Raw genomic sequence first — 17,874 nt, forward strand, 5'->3', positions numbered from 1 at the left:
ACGTAGGCGGAATCTTGCGGTTCCCAGTGGTGAAGTGACACACCGCAACTGAAGCACTTGACTTTATCTCCTTCGTCCAAGTAGAAAAATCCGGCTCTGGCTAATTCTTCGGGGGTCGGTCCTCCCAGATACTTAGGCCATTTTCCTTTGAACGATTGAAGACGATTTTCAAAGTCGCAGTATTCCGACAAACGCACAGGAAACGAATATTCGTCTTTCACAGGTTCGTTTCGATGAGGGTTGGGTGACATGAACAGGAGTTTGCTCAGGGCTGGATGACATCCGTAGGGGGGTAGACGTGAAGGTGAACATTCCCCTTTAAAACGAAACCCAGTAAAATGTCCAAGAGGACGAGTAGCATCACTTTCGCATCCCTCAGGTTTGACACGCACAGCATCACTTTCCATGATAGGGGTAGTGACACTAAAGTTCCCATGATGCTTTACGGCATCGCTCAGGTCACAAGGTACAGCATCGTACCCATCGCAAGGCTCACAATCGCATTCCACTTCCGAAGCCTCACACTTGAATTGTGCCTTTCTAAACAACTTGTTCTGTGTTTCTCTGAAAGTATTCATCTTGTTCGCTCAGTCTTGGTAGTCACAATGAACTATCGATCTTGCCTAGCGTTCCCTTTTATATACAGACCAATACCGACGTGTCCATACGGTAAGGTGAAATGATTGGGAAGTCGCACTCGCTTCTGGTATACGATTTGATAGACTTTTTCCAAGGGCCGACTGACGACGTGGTGAGTGGGTAAACGTACGATCTTGTTCGGTTGATAGGTGGTCACTTTAAAGTTTCCATCCTCTCCCGATTGCAAGGCTTCTTTCAATACCCCAAAGTTGACCACTCGACTGGTACGATGTTTCAGAGTCAGTCCTTTCACTTTGCACGTCGTGTGCACTTCTCCTTGTTCGTCCCGGTATTCGTAGCCGTAATTTTTGGGACCGCCACTGACGAAACTTAGAATCTTGTCGTCGGGATGCTCGTCTGTCCAGGCTCCTAAACGGTCTCCTTCGATGTTAGGGTGCTGTTGACTCGGGTGATGGATGTAAATGCAACTGTCCGTGGCAAAGTACAGGACACGTTCTCCTAACTGTTCTAAAGCTTCATACAATTTTAAGCGAGCATGAGCTGTCACGTAAGCCGCAATGATGACATTTCCAAAAGGGTCGTCTTGTACAAAGTCCAGATCTTCTTCGTAATTGACCAAGATCAAATCCTCGCGAACGACGTCCACGTGTTTCATGTATTTGGTTTTGTCGTGAATCATCTGGAAGTAGCGGGAAGGTTTTGTCAAATATTCCGTCTTGGGTAAACACGGTCGTTGTGCCATTTTACCCCACAAACAATTTAACATCACTTTGGCAAACGATCGCCTACCTTCGTTTTTCTCGATGTGGTCTAAAGAGATGCCTTCTTGTTAATAGTATTTCTCTTTGAATTGTATTTGGTCTTCGGGAGTGTGACACAAGGACGGATAGCCGCTGGCTTCTTGTTTCAGTTTCAGAAAGGCATCCACGTAGTCGGCAAAAATGCCTTTCTGACTGGGGTCACCCTTGTGGTATTGTTGTGTCTTGGGAAAGTGGCAAATTTCGTACACTTCTAACAGTTGGTATCCCATGTCCAGAGCTTTGAACAATTCTACGCTGACCCACGTTCCCGTCAAGGCACGTTCTTCCTGGCTGTGCTGGCAAGGTTGGTCTTGGTTGCACGTTTCGGCACAAGTACGGCACAAGGGAAACATCAGTTTGCCTTGACAATGGTGAGGTAAGACGGGATGGTATAGGTTCGTGGGAGGCAAAACTTTACACTTGATCAAGCCTTCGTATTGTAGAATGTTTTTCAGGTCGATGTGTTCCGTCAACAATTGCGGGTGCCCTACAGGAAAGCGACAATATTTGCACACGTAGGGATACAGCGAACACACGTCCAAGTATTTGATTTCTTCTCCTTTCTCTTCGTCGGCTTGGTACAGCAAACAGGTGGCATTGGTCCTTCCTCCGTACAAACTATCCCTCGGGTTCAACGGGTCCATGAACTGGTAACTTTCCACGAGGCGTTTAAACTCGGGATCGGTTTTCATACGGTGATCGTACTCGTGTTCCCACATTTCCACCACTTGGTATCCTTGCTGTTCTAACTTTAGGCGCCGCTGACATGTGTCCTGGTACAAGTCTTCCATGGTCCGTTGCAAAAACTGATTTTTAGTGCTACGATCAGGGTAACAGACGGGACATCCGTGAAATAAGCAACCGTTAAACTCGTACACGATCTTGGGGTTTTCTAAGTCCCAGCCATCTACCGAATACGTTCCGATGGTCTTTTCACCCCCTCCGTTGCGGGCATGCTGAATCCATTTGTCTTCCTTGTCGCACAAGTAATGTAACCAACGTAGGGCTTTGACCGAGTATTGACGTTTGACAAAGTTGGTCGTTTGAGGGCTGATGACAGCCACGGTGTTTTCAGGCATGAATCGTTGTCGATACACTAAGGAACACGCTTTGGCAATGGTGCAAGCTTCTTTCGAAGGATCGACCCCTCCGTGTTCCAAGGAGAGTTCTCGAAATTTTCCACAGCAACGCCGTAAAATGTCCACGTCGGAACGACAATACTTTAACATTTCTTCCTGAAAGTCGAAAGGGTCGGAGGCGTGAGTCTGGTACCAAGCGTAGAAAGCTTCTCGTTGTTCGGTACGCATGTTGTCGGGGTCGTAATAGTGAGCCTCAGGTAAATGGGGTAGAACGTCGTGTTGATTGGCTTCCGTATTGAAAAAGTGAGGAAAATAACCTTTAGCCATTTCTGTCATTCCAAACGTTTTGGGCATTCGGCTCAAAGGCATGGCCAAATAGCTCATCGAATCTTTAAACTGCACTTGTCCCACTTGCATGAAAATGATTTTGGCTCCGTTCAAAGTCACTTTAGGACGCTCGGTGCCTTGTTCCGTAAAGTATCTGCGAAGAAACTGTCCATCGTATCCGGAGAAATTGTGAGCCATCACTGTGGCATGGCGATGACAATCTCCGTAACGTTCGATGTCCTCTTGGCTCCACGTCTTGTCGATGGGGTCTAAGACCCATTGGGCAAAATCGGCTAACGTGTTCGGTCCCCGAAAGATTTTTTCACGCCCTCCAGGAATCTTGCTGAAATGAGGGCAATGACTGAAGATAGGTTCTTGAATGCACTTCTCGCATGCTCGATGAGCCACGCAGAAATTAGGGATGTGACTGCCGGTCTCTTGCATGCATTCGAAATCGAAAAAGATGAAATTGCCTTTCTTCTTGTAACTGTCCTCTTTCTCTGGTGGGGGTTGGTATTTTTGCACGTAACATTGATGTTCCAAGTCCACGATGTGGTGACAAATGTGACATTTTTTCTTTCCTCGACATACGTGTGCCTTGGCATTATTGGTACGTATGCCTTGTCCACACGTAGGGTACAATCTCAGGAGTTGACAAGCACATTTCTGCTGTGAACCTTGCGTCTTTAGATGTTGTTGGTAACAGATAGGGCTGACAAACGTGCGCAGACAAGTTGAACAAGGCACTGGTTCTTCGCTCAGACAGGGTGGAGAGGCCAAACATCCTGGGCATTTCATTCCACAATGCTTGTGTTGCTCTCGATTGTTATAACCATAATCACATTTCTCACAATAATAACTGTATCCCAGGAATCCGGTGACACTGGTAATGGTATCGAAATGGTCATCGTGATAATAAACATGAATGTATTTTCCGTCCTTAAAATCTTGGCCTCGAAACAACAGAGGCCCGCGCATTTCTTGAGGGTGCACTTTCAAGGTGTAGCGTGGAGCTAGGACATCTTGAAATGTTTGCATCTCAGGAATGCCACAGGGTGTGTCTTTGGACAGGCCAGCTTGTTGCAACAGGAGTTCTGCTTCGTTTCGTTGCTTGGCTCGATAGGAACGTTGAATAGTGTTCCAGGTTCTTTTCCATTCTACCGTGTCGTTCTTGTTGGCATAGGTTCGTCCCACCACGATGGCACGGGCTAAACACATCTGGTCATGAGTGTTGTTAATTCGGACGAGACTCGTTTTGGTGCTGCGAAGATTGTCCACCAATAACATCCTTTTGCGTCCAGTCCCTTGAGGAGGAGAGACGTGGGCCATTTTCAGTGTGGCTTTACCATCGGTGATGTCAAACTGGTCATTAGATTGTTGTACGTGTTGAATCTTGTCCATGACTTTGGAAGGGGTTAGTTCTGCGGGTCTGCTAAACTCGATCCAAACAGGGGATTTCAAGCTGTCGTGATCTATGGATAGTGTCAAGCGATCGTCTTCTTTGGGTTGACATTGTCGCTTGGGTGAGGTGAGCAAAGAATCCCACATCTCGGTGATAAACCCTTCTGCTTTCTCCAATGGTACGTCGGACTTGAAATCTTTAAAATTCACTGTGTAGGTGTAAGCCGTGGTTCTAAATTTTCTAGAGGAGCGCTTTTCCGTCTCTCGAATGGAATAGTATTTTTCAGGGTTGACTAAGGGTGACGAACTTGGTTTAGAGGGTTCGGATTCTGGTTCACTCATGTCCTCTTCAAAATCACTGGCATGAATTTGTGCCAAGATTTCAGCTCTGGTATTCACTATTCATTTCACTCTCAAGCCGAGAACAACGATGGAAGAGACTAACCAAATCGAACGTTTCGTCAGAGCTTTGCGAGGGGTCATTAGAAAATTCTCTTCAGACCAGCCCACGGACTACTCTCCTTCCTTTCGAGATAAAAGTCAAGATACTTGCTATATCTGTCAGAAGAAAGGGCATTGGTCTTCAGAGTGTCCAAACCGTCAAAAAAGAAAAAAAAAACAGGGGCTAAAAAAGACAAAAGTCAAGATACCTGTTATTATTGTAAAGAAAAAGGACATTGGTCTCCAGATTGCCCAAAAAAGAAACAAGAGGAGTCAGAAGAAAGGAGGAATTCTTCAGAAGAAGAGAGGGATTCTTCGGAAGAAGAGAGGGATTTTTCAGAGGAAGAAAGCAGACAGGTGAAGAAAAAGAAACAGGAGAAGAAAAGAAGAAGGGAAGAAAGTGAGGAGGAAGAAGAGGAAAAGAGTGTGACGGTGAAGAAATTAAAAAAACAGAGAGACTAAACAAGGAGGCAGAAGAAGTCAATGAACTTTTTATTAAAGTGTTGTGTTGTGAATTGTGAATTGGATTGTAAATATTTATAAAAGAATAAATTAATGATATAAGGTAAGTGTCTTTGAGTTTTGATTTTAAAATAAGAAGCTACACTCACGCACTCATACAAAGACACGTACTACAGGGGGTAAAATTGGTTGTTTTTTTTTTTGATTTGTTTTTTTTTTTGAGTTATTGGCAAATTGAAAGGCTATCTCTTTTCGAGAAATGTGGGTGGCCCTGAAAAGGGCCTTTTTTCTTTATGGTGTAGGGGTGAGTTCAAGCAATCAACTTTAACTGCCTTAAGCCTTTGCCACGGCCAAGGCCTACTTCTGGACTGCGTAATGTTGATGATGATTGGGTTGAAATCACTAAGGGTGGTACGGTAGGCTTAGTCACAGGGCTGACGTGTTTAGCACGGGAAGGTCGTATTCTCTTCGGTCGTAATAAAGAAGTCTGATATATTTGTTTCAGACTCCTTAACTCCGCTAAAATGTCCAACAGTACCGTGACCGTTTGATTTTCACCCTCTTGTTTCTTTGCTGCTACTTCTTCTTGCTGTTGTTGCTGTTGTTGTTTTCTTACCTCTTCTTCTTGCTGCTGTTGCTGTAGGAGAAAAGCTTGTTCCGCTTCCTTTTGTCGTTGTATAAATTTCTCCAATTCTTCTTTCTGTCTCTGTCTAAAATTCTCCACTTGCGGTAATGAAGGTTCCGCAACAAATTCTTGCGAGGAGAGAAAATCCACAAAATCCCAGTTCACCTCTTCTGAAAGTAAGTCCGGGTTCCCTTGGGCAGTCTCCCCTGTTGGTGCACCCCAATGGATCGTTTTCTGAATTTCCGTCATGTTGAATCACTGTCGTATAGATTGACTGCACACAAGCGCTAGCGAATCTATATAGACCAACTGACGTCACATACTGCTCTCTTCGGATTGGATGCGGGCTGACTGAATTTTGTAACGCGTGTTTGGATTGGTGAATGAACTCAATCCGTTTCAATCCTACCTCTACCTATAAATAAGCGCAGTTCACTGCATTGATTCACCTGTTCTCGTTGCTTGAAGATGTGGACCACAGTCGAATCATCCACCCTTGTGTCTTCCATGATGTTTAGAACGGACATGCTCATGTATGTCCGATCCAAGTGGACCGTTGTCCACAGGACAAACACCAGTCTGTGGATACGTAGGATCTACGTAGAAAGACAAGGATGCCTCAAAAGAGTGCTGATTTACGGGCCAACAGTGAGACGCAGCCTAAGGACAAGAAGAAGACCAATGCGGTGCCCTTTATGTTAATGGATACATTAACATAAACCCAAAGGCCCTTTTCAGGGCCAGCCATATTTCTCGAAAAGAGAATGATTTTTCAATTGCCTACCCCTTTTTTTAAAAAAAATTAAAAAAAAAAAAAATCCCATATTCAATTCCCCTTGTCCCTAAACAAGCCCAAACTCTATTCCCCCATGTTAAATTCCCCTTGTACGTAAAGTGGCCCACGATTTATTCCTATGTTAATTCCCCTTGTACGTAGATTTGCCCACGATTTTTCGCCATGTTAAATTTCCATTGTACTTAGATTTGCCCGGGGGGGGGGGGTCTGTAATGCTAATTTCCATTGTACGTAGGGTGCCCCTACTTACTACTAGCGGCCACTGCGGCTAAAGGGAGTGATGTATTTGATGAGGTCAGTGATGAGGGTGTTCAAGAGCAGGCTAATGATATTTGATGAGGTCAGTGATGAGGCCTTTCGCGAGCAGACTAATGATATTTGATGAGGTCAGTGATGAGGCTGTTCAAGAACAGGCTAATGAAATGACGTTGGGCAATAACTATAACAATGCCATCCAAACTCACTAATCGTTGTAGAAATAAAAAAGGTAGTATGAAGACGCAGAAATAAATTGCACAAGCATCGACAACAAATTGCAGACGCTAATAGTAAAAGCAAGAACATGTCATAAACGTTGCACAGTCAGGTTGTACTCGAATTGGCGCAGTACTCTGTCGTGATGGGTCATTCGAACTCATTTGGACGGCTGAGACATTGGAGTTTATCATTTTATCTGCGTTTGTATATGAACCTGATGATGCCAATAATAACTAGCTATTTGTTTCTTCAAAAAGCCTGATTTAAAATTTTGTGTTACCATAAAGTCGCATAATGGGCCCTGTGAAGTGCTACGTCCACTTATCCTTGAAATCCGTGTACCAAAATACGCGAGAGAGGAAATATAAAAGCTGCGACAGGCACATCTGAACCATCTTTCTACCAATTAGCTCAAACGCTTGCGTGTTTGCATAGGAAGCTCCATGTTATTGTGACGCAATAAATGCAAAGCTGCCTGCCTTGGAAAGTAAGAACTCTGTGGCTGAACGTACCATTATGACTACTGAAAAACATGCACGGATGTGTTAGGTGAAGGCTCAGGTGCATCCTCATGTCCTAATGCGGTATTAGAGTCAAATCATATAGTCAACTTTGCCAGCCCAGTAATCTGAATACTATATGGCGTGCAGAAAGAAATCCAAACCACAAACACTTGTGACTGCACATGAAGTTACCCCCCCCCCCCATAACAAAACAGAAATAAATTAAATAATATCAGGAGTGAAGCGATGGCTGTTTTCTGTTCTAATAAAATACAAAATTTAAACAAGTCCCTTTCTTAATTCTTAATTAGAGAGATGCTTCCCCTTTCCCCCTTGTATAAGGATGCAAACTGTCACTTAGCAAAAGCAGATCGCACGCCAGCATGGAAAATACGTACCAAGTCGTATGACAAACGCTGACATAATTGAATTACTGAGACCTGTAATTACATTGAACCCACCACTATCACAACCGGTTGCCACTGTAGCAACAACTACACATAAAACAACGTTACAAGAACTGAAACAATTTGTACGTAAGCATAATATCTAAATATGAAAGGGTGCAAGGCAATCTGAAATATCCAAATATGAAAGGGTGCAAGGCAAGCTGATATACACTGGATACATACACAAATACAGGATCGGGATGGATTCTCGAAAGAAAGGCGCAAGCCGAGATACATCTCTCACCGTATCAACCGTTTCGTTGATCCAATTACATAGCAACATTTACGTGGGTATCGTCAAGGTCTGTTATTAAAGTAAAAGCGTTGACAACAGATGTTTTGAATGGGCACTTTTGTCAGCGTTATATACGATTAGTGACCACCAATACATGCATCGAAAATACCAGCAACACTTGCGTGAACTCAACATTAGTGATAATGCATTTTCGGTACAGATTACAAAAGCGACATTGAACAAAATGTGAAACATTTAATCCATGTATCGCTGTTAATGCGTTCACTTATGACAAGGGTTTTTATCCGCTGACACTATCTAAACATGGACAGAATGGGCTATCTCTGATTAATGTGTTGCTGCTCAGTGAATTGAAATAAACAGTATCGGTATGTACTGATAAATAATTTTGCTCGGTTATTTATGCGACACAGTCAAAATTATCGCAATAAATATCGACGAGGACGTTGCATACATTTATTTGAGACTCAGCAACTGCTCATCAGTCATGACGTTTACTGCGGTGGTATCAGTGAAAAATACAGTAATGCCAAAGACTAGTAAAACACAAAGTTACTGCAGTACAACGAAAGATATAAGTCCCTTATATCATATACGCGGATTTTAATGCATGAATATTTCAGTGGCAGACGCGAATGGTTCCAGTTCTGATAATGACTATATCGATCGAAGTGTGCAATTCGCTGAACAAACTCTGTGCGAGTTATGTTGTATAGCAGTTCGGTGAGATGAAAAACCAGATCCACCCGGTCTTCACTGTGTACAGTGTGCTAGAGCTCTAAACACAGATGAGGTATATCTTAGATCGATTGAGGTTGCAGAAAAATGTATTCGTCAGCAGCTCCGATTCACCAGCAGTTATGAACGGTCATAACATTCGTTGAGTTCTCCAAACCCAGTCATTGCTGAATTTGTGCAAAATGTGATACTTCCAATGATGAAAAAGTTTGTGACCACTATCATATCACCGGGGCGTACGGAGGTACTCTACACAACACATGTAATTTGCAGTTGAGTATTTAAGAACCCCCCCCCCCCAAACCCGGGTTCTTCATAACTTGCGTGGATACGATAGTTACTTCAAATTGCAATCAGTAGTCACGGCATCAGACTCACCTGTCAGCGTGATACCAGGCCACATAAAGAAATACATGCCGCTTATGTACAGTTACAATGCGTCGACTGATTATAGTTTATGTATCCATTCTTGGACAATTGAGATTCCTTATCGATACTCTGCACAGTTTTCAAGCACTTACAACACAGACCTACAAATGAGAATCGGTTTGTATTCATACGGATATATGAGTCACTGGAATAAATTTGCTGAAAATCAGTTGCCACCGACCGAAGAGTTTTATTCAGCATTGTTACGTGAAGGTATATCAGAACATGATTTCGAGCATGCACAAAAAGTGTGAACATCATTTGAATGCAAAAAGCATTGGCGACAATCACGATATGTATTTATGCGCTGATGTCCTGCTGCTCTCTGATGTGTGTGAGAAATTGTGTAACACTGCAATGCACGTGTAAAAGCTCGATCCTGCATATTACTTCTCGTCACGTGGTATTGAGTTGGATGCAATGTTGTCCTAAACCAAATTTGAGCTGAAATTGCTCACTGACATTGATCAGCGTCTGTTTATCCAGCACTAACTTCGAGGCGGAATGTAATTGTCAAGTCCGAAAATCACTATGTGGGTTTAGGATTGGAGATATTAAAGAATGCTAAATGGTATTTAGAAATTTTATGGTAAAATAGGGCCCACGTTCAGCCACAAACGCAGCAACGTCCAGACGACCCCGACTATGTCATTGAATTTATTACAGAAGAAGAGGAACAGCGTATGCAAGAGGAAGAAGGCAAACTTCAGGAAGAATTTAGCAAGTGGCTAAAAAACAAACCGGACACAAATATAGTCATCAGATTAAAACAAACAGTGGCGAAATGATCAAATAAAAAAGTGGGAACACGCTAACAATTAAGATCTAAAAATGTTTAAAGAAAGAATCTAGATGTCTTTACCAGTCGGAAGTTGCAAACCCTAACAGCAGGAAACGGTCCAACGAAATCCGTACTAAATGGCAACCCTCCCTCCGAAAAACACCTTCTGTCTCCAAACAGTAAAAAAAATTAACGCAGCAACGAAGAACAAGTGGCTAAAAGAACAAACTGGACACAAATATAGTCACCATATTAAAACAAACAGTGGCGAAATGTTCAAATAAAAGAGTGGGAACACGCAAACAATTAAGAATAAGATCTAGAATTGTTTAAAGAAAGAATCTAAATGGTTTTACCAGTCGGTGGTTGTAAAACCTCAACAACTGGAAACGGTGCAACAAAACCCGTTCTAAACGACAATCCTCTCCAAAACACCTTCTGTCTCCAAACAGGACGAAGAATTAACGCAGCAACGAATAATACAACGACATGTAGAACATACACTTCATTCACACCCGCACTGGATTAAAATCCGAATGGGCCAAAGATCAAGTTAAACGTGACTAAGGCAAGGAAATGATGTGCAAGTGTGGATGGAGAGGAGACAAAACGAAGGCAAGGAACTTAGTGTTCTGAGTGATCCTAATGCTATTGCTGATCGATTGGAAATACTCATGAAATCCGTTCGTGCGGATAAAAACGCGTCTGAAGTCATTTTTGACGCGACATTGATTTGACAGCAGTTGCTCACCAAAGACATCATGAACAGATGCATGGACTTGTTGAAGATACAAATGATACTTGTACCGATGACGAGTTTGGAAACAATTGAGACTGTGCGTAGGGAAACACTTTGTGTTTTGCGTGAAATATATGCTGCCATATACCAGGTTGTTAAAAATATGTTCCAGAGGGTTACCTATGTGATTACAATTTCATCAACGAAACCAGAATCCACTGTGATGTTTCTGCATATGTGACCGCTAGTGAATAATGGACACTTGAGATCGCACTAGTGTAGTTTGTGAGTGTATTATAGTTACCTAAGATCCGATCACAACCGTTTTGTGGTCTGCCCTTGAACAACATATTTGTGTGTTCAGCAGATCGTTGATCACCTTTGGGTACTGTGGAACCTCGCACATATGCTTACGATATTACCCCAATCAATGGTAAAGGTCCAGCTAAGAATGTTGGGATTGTTATTTTTATTATCGTTTACAGTGCGTGCTCAACCATTTAACCGCGTCATCATCTGCAACATGCAGAGCCTGCAGTCCGACAGGGAAGGTTGTCAGTGGATAGTTGTTCAGAATATGTGACAAGGTCGGAAGAACTCCACAGCAACAGAATGAGTTAGTGGCCTGAACCCATCGGACAAGATTGATTTCAAACGCCTCTATCCTGTCCGAAAGCGGTTCAGTGTGGTCCACATATGACGTGGAAGGTTGAAGCCCGGAGGGCAAACATATGGCTCAGCTACGATGAAGTTGTCTACAACATCTATTGAAGACTACTCAGCGCTCCATGCTGAAATAGCTGTCATATACGTGGGCAACGGACCAAACACTATTGGGAATCTCGAAGCTGAGCGGACTGCTGCATGTGAGGTGATGTCCACGTAGTGTGGAAGTTTCTCATTGGCATAGACGTTAGTCAACACTTTTGTGGTTGCTTCCTGGCGACGCAGATGTTGATGAGGAATATTGCTGAGTACTGGCAGCCATTGTTAGGAAGTAGGAAGTAGTGCTCCAGAAATTATGCGCATTGTTGTGTTGAGCTGGACATCAATTAACTTAGTATGGGATGATCGAGCCCAGACAGGAGTGCAATACTTGGCGGTCGAATGGCAAGGACTTTAACATTTCTATTCATGAACATATGAGACCACGCTCAGCTACGCTACCGCCGTTAAATCTCTGCAATATCTAGTCAATATTGGACAGTCGTTGTTGAGAACAATTTTTGGTTGGCCCAAAGATATTCCCGAAAAAAAAAAAATTTTGAGTACAGCACCTAAAGAGGATGGGTATCATACCACGCCTGCCATTATAAGAATTTCCTCTGCAACGCAAATCAATTTAATTTGTGACGCTGTCAGTGTCAATTGTGAAAGCAGTTCTGAAACGACAGGTGTAGTTATTCAGGGCTATAATCTCTTTTGTTTTCACCAAACGTGGAACTCGGTTATTTGATATCCATGACAACCACATCAGCTGTTTATCTTCCATATAATTCGTGTTAATAACGCGAGAAAACTTGTTCTCATGACATATTACCGAACTGGACTCGGTGATATTGTTCGTTGATTATTTACGGTCTCAGCAGAAGCATTCAGAGCCTTATCATAACAAGCCGCACCCATCGCTAAAATAGTTGAAACAACGAACCGAGGGTGGTATTAAATGTGCTGCTGTGGATCTACGGAACAAACTGGGATCACATGAGGTTGAATCACTTCGAGATCGACTTCAACGATTAGTGACACGAGTTCCGTCGAAAGCAGTTACGTTACCATCAACAGAATCAATGCTGTTAGTAAAGTCATTAAAAAAGCTGCTCGGTGACGATTGCAAGATCATGCAACTGCAAATCTGACAATGGGGAGTGAATTTGGAAAGCATGTGGTATTAAAGAAAATCAATGTATAGTCTCGTTACGGCTTGTATAGTCTGGTTATGGCTTGCATACTCTTGCTATGGTTTGTACAGTCTCGTTATGGCTTGTATAGTTAGCGATCCAAAACAATTACAAATATAATTGCATGTGCAACATAAGTCTGTCTTTCCTTCCATATGAGGCATTCTCAGGAATTGAGGGGAAACTGGCATAGAATGATGCTGGTGGTACCGATTATCCTGCCAGTACCACAGTTGGATTCGTTAACAATGGCATCCTGTCGTTCATTTACATTGCACGTTAATCCAATCATGGAAATATACCGAATCAATTTTGGACAACGTTTACGTGGCCACAACAATTTTCGGACTTTCCAGATATAGAGATTATAAAACGAGAACAGATGGTACAGCGAAGATTGAATCAGAAAGTAGCATAAATTTGAGAAAACGGTGGAGCGTAACCTTTCATATACCGGTACATATTTTGGAGCATGAATCTCTTTTGTATTGAATTATTTGTGAAATCGAAGATTGTGGCATCTGCATGACATGTCTCTTTCTACCTATCACCGGAAGCTTCTAGAATATCGTTTAACCGACAAACATCTTTTATACTCACGTATAAAAAGAGCCAAAGTACAAACAACATAAACTCTGATCTGCCGTCTCATTATCAGCTAATACATACAGTCCTTAGATTAGTGTGAACGAAATGCTCATGGTTCATGTGAGCTAGAGTATTAAGCTATGATATGTAGGCATGATACATACATTACGATACATTTTTCACATATTGACCAATACCCTTAAGAATGGATTTGAACAACCTATTATTATTACCCCTGTGAATAGTCCATGCATGGATTAGTACCCTTATGGATATCCCTTGTATGGACTAACACCCTTATGAATATTCCATGTGTGGTCTAGTACCCTTATGAATATTCCATGTATGGTCTAGTACCCTTATGAATATTCCATGTATAGTCTAGTACCCTTATGAATATTCCATGTGTGGTCTAGTACCCTTATGAATATTCCATGTGTGGTCTAGCACCCTTATGAATATTCTGTGTATGTTCTAGTACCCTTATGAATATTCTGTGTATGTTCTAGTACCCTTATGAATATTCCATGTATAGTCTAGTACACTTATGAATATTCCATGTATAGTCTAGTACCCTTATGAATATTCCATGTGTGGTCTAGCACCCTTATGAATATTCCATGTATGTTCTAGTACCCTTATGAATATTCCATGTATGGAATAGTACACTTATTAACATTCCATGTATAGACTAGTACCCTTATGAATATCCCATGTATGTTCTCGTAACTTATGAATATTCCATGTATGGAATAGTATCCATATGAATATTCCATGTATTGTCTATTTTCCGTATGGACATTCCATGTATGTTCTAGTACCCTTATGAATATTCCATGTATGGAAAAGTACCCTCATGAATATTCAATGTATGGACTAGTAACCTTATGAATATTCCATGTATAGTCTAGTACCCCTATGAATATTCCATGTATATTCTAGTTCCCTTATGAATATTCCATGTACGGTCTAGTACCCTTATGAATATTCCATGTAAGGACTAATACCCTTTTGAATGTTCCATGTATAGTCTAGTACTCTAATGCATATTCCATGTATGGTCTAGTACTCTAATGAATATTCCACGTATGGTTTAGTATCCTTATGAATGTTCCATGTATGGTCTATTACCCTTATGAATATTCCATGTATGGACTAGTACACTTATGTATATTCCATGTATCGTCTAGTACCCTTATGAATATTCCATGTATGGACTAGGACCCTTATGACAGAGGAAGCTTAATATATTCACATCATCATTCGTGGCAAAAGCATATAGGACTTTGAATTGGTGAAAATTATAAAGAACAATGGAAATGAGAATACTCTAATCCATAAGAGAGGATATGAGAAAGCTTAATACGATTCAGTAGGTAATGTGTAAGAAATCTCGACTAGTTGTTAATTTGAAAGTTTTGAAGCTGCTATTTATTTTTTCCTAGAATAATTGGTGGTGGTGGTGGTCTTTGTGACATCTAACGTAAAATGAACTGTTAAAAAATTTCATATGTTTAACGATATCACACTCTATAGCAACCATTTACAACATCCTATAGAGCGTAGACTGGATAAGTGATTTTTAAGTCAAACCATATTATGTAAATGAGGGAATAAACCAGGCCAAGTGCCGGATCTGTTCCGTGGGCCGTTGAATGTATATACCTGCTCTACGGTCTTGAACGGAAAATGTAATGTTAGAAGCTACGTTTACGAACCAATGCGCCGTTTGTAATGAACCACCTGTTATCCAGCACCAACACTGTGCTACCAGGAAGTCCGTCAAGTGCCTAAATACCATTTATTTACTATCTATCATCCATAGCAACACTTCTGTGAAGTCAGTAAGAACCAACGATCTACTATCAATCAGCAGTACTTTACCATCAACACTTTTTTGGAGTGTTCAATACCTCACACCTATTAACTCCTATGTAGCGTGTAGTGTTCAATAACTAGTCCTCTACCATCCACACTATGACACCAATACGCCATTGGAGAGACACTCAGTTATCAACTATCCAACATACACTCTATGATATCCGTTAGGTCGCATGACATGGCGTCATATTCGTCTTCGATTAACGTTTGGCATGGTAGATCATACTTTATCTGAGTGAAGTTAATCTTTCTTGGCGAGCATCTATACTCATGATGATATTGCTGTCTTTAAACTTTTGATGTTGGAGGAGCGTACTGTATCAAAACAAACTAGCTCGGTGTAAGGTCGTATGCCATTTATATCAAAGCTGAGAGTTCCAGTATGTGTTTACGGCAAAAATAAACTACATCAAAATAACGTATCGTGCATTCATTACTTTTTACTTACTAGTAATTAGTAAGTAGCTTTTTCCGACTATCTATAAAATTGTATTTAACACACGAACATGGTAAGAGTACTTACACACTATACCACAAAACATACTTATATACTGTTGCATATGAGGGTAAGGAGTTATAGGTTTCGTGAAAGACATACAAATATAAAACAAAATGTTTGACACTGAGTGAGTAGTATTTATGTTTCTAAGAGAAAAAGAACGTCGTCTAAAAGAACGAACTCATATTTTCCCGTACAAATGCAGTAACCTTTTATCATATTCTCATTTTCTTATTCTACCTAAGACTTTCTTATATAAACAAAAATACATTTCAAGAAATGAAGTAACTGAATGCTTGCTGTATTCCAAACTAAATATACGAACTCAGATTCATCAGTACACAAAACAGCATCATTAATGCGTATACATCTCCGCCCAGATGAATTTGAATTTAGACGCGCGCTGAACGGCTCTTTTGAAAAGAAAATGACGTATGCGTCTACTTAAAATTGAAATTTATAATTATATCTTTATCGATTCTATGAAGTTTCGTGATTATGGACTGGATTTATCTGTGCCAATTCTACACGAAGTACATCTGATATCAGCAGCGGAGCAGTTTGTTGATTTCTGCAAACGTGTTTCTGTTCTGCATTGAATGTTTGAAATCATAATGTGCGAAATATATGAATTCCTTCAATTGTAATTATCAAAAGGACGCCATGGAATATAATGTTCATTTCATTTTGAGTACTATCAAGAGGATGTAATTACACTTGGAATGGAGTGTGAAATCAAGATTTGAAATCCATGACATTATTCATGTAATTCGGATTTGCAGAACTAAGAAAGTACATTTTGGGGACATTCAGGATGTAAAACTGTAAGTATATTACTTGCCATTCTTATTACAAGCTAAAGAAGACAGTTTATGCCTTGTCACATGCATGTTATTTGTAGGGACAATGTCTGACGTATATTGCTCGCGTAAAACCTAAACATTATATCAAAAAGGTTAATGTGGAATGTGGCAATCAGCTGGTTCGTGGCAGTCCACGAAACATCACCTTTAGTTCATTCAGAAACAAATTTAATGAACCAAAACGTAAAGCGTTTACTAAGTAAGTGTACTTGATTTGTTTACAAAGTATTTATGATACACTATTAGGCACACATGAATGCAATGGGACGTACACGTGAGTGCAATATCGTAAAATACTGCACCATTCTGACAATATAAAGTTATCAAAGACAAAAATGATCATATAATAATTAAAATTAGGTAATGTGTCCAGAAGTTCACTGCTTTACCTACTGGCTAAGATTCTGCATATGTTTCTTTTTGTCCTTTCGCATAATCATTCTTCTTTGTTTATTTGTTTCAACTTAAAGTCTCTCAATGGTTTGTCCACTAACCAGGTTGACAATACAATGATTTTGACAGACACAGAGTGCTTTGTCCACTGACTAGGCTGTCAATAAATTATGCTTTCTACAGATTCTTAGTGCTTTGTCAATTGAACAGGCTGATAGCATAATAGTTTTCTACAGACATGTAGTGCTTTGTCCACTAACCAGGCTGTCAATATAATAGCTTCCGACAAACAGTTAATGCTTTTTCCATTAACCAGGCTGTCAATATAATAACTACCTACACACAGTTAGTGCTTTCTCCTCTAAACAGACTGACAATATAATAGCTTCCTACAGATTCATAGTGCTCTGTCCACTAACCTGGCTTTCAATATTTATAGTTTATTTCGGCTTGGATATGGGCCGTAAAATGTTAAAGAATAAGGAAACGACATATATTTGGTATTTTTTCCTGTAAAGGGGTCCGTACTATAAGGGGTCTTTTAGACACAAAATTTGATAAATGTTCAAAAATGCAGTTTGAACTGAGAAAACCATGGCAAAAAGTTTATTAACATTAGAAACTTGGAAACATGCAATTGATTTTTGAATATTATAATCATATAACGTCATACACACGACATTGAATTTGACTGTAGGATAGCCATTTGGGGCTACGGATGAGGATAAGTATTAAAATATTAAGGTGGTCCACATGCAACAACCAATTTCATAATTTACACTGCGATGTTTAAATGTTATAGGGATTTTGAAAATGGTCAAAGGGATATTAGTTGTATATATAAAA

Source organism: Sinohyriopsis cumingii, chromosome 10 (assembly GCF_028554795.1).
Source record: "Sinohyriopsis cumingii isolate HCF-2022 chromosome 10, ASM2855479v2, whole genome shotgun sequence".
Taxonomy (NCBI): domain Eukaryota; kingdom Metazoa; phylum Mollusca; class Bivalvia; order Unionida; family Unionidae; genus Sinohyriopsis; species Sinohyriopsis cumingii.